We start from the raw sequence: 400 nt of genomic DNA, 5'->3' as shown, positions 1-400 counted from the left end.
TCCCATCTCTACAAACCTGGCTCAGAGCTCCACCCTGGATCATTTCGGCCCCATCAGAGCTGTTCTCCAGAGGCTGGAGGGGGAAGTCAGAACTTGGTTTTGACTACCCGACTTGCTTTCATTTTCCCCTTTATTCCCATAATACCCTAAGATGGGAAAGATTGACCTGGGTTTTGGCTATTACTCTACTCTCTGCTCCCTCTTCTCATAGCTGCAAGCCTTCTGCCTCAGGTGGGAGGGCTGCCATCTTCACACTTGGGAAATCTGAGCGATTGCAACCCCCCCAGGCTTAACCCTGGACACGTTACAGTAGTTCCCCAAAGTGTAATCCTTGACCAACAGCTTGTGTGATGTGCGAATTCTCGAACCCTAACTTCAGATCTTCTGAATCAGAAGCTCC

The sequence above is a fragment of the Echinops telfairi genome, unplaced genomic scaffold (assembly GCF_000313985.2).
Source record: "Echinops telfairi isolate 266 unplaced genomic scaffold, ASM31398v2 ScPeMD7_7468;HRSCAF=8506_0, whole genome shotgun sequence".
Lineage (NCBI taxonomy): Eukaryota > Metazoa > Chordata > Mammalia > Afrosoricida > Tenrecidae > Echinops > Echinops telfairi.
The sequence above is the reverse complement of the archived record's forward strand: the minus strand, read 5'-3'. Positions refer to the sequence as shown.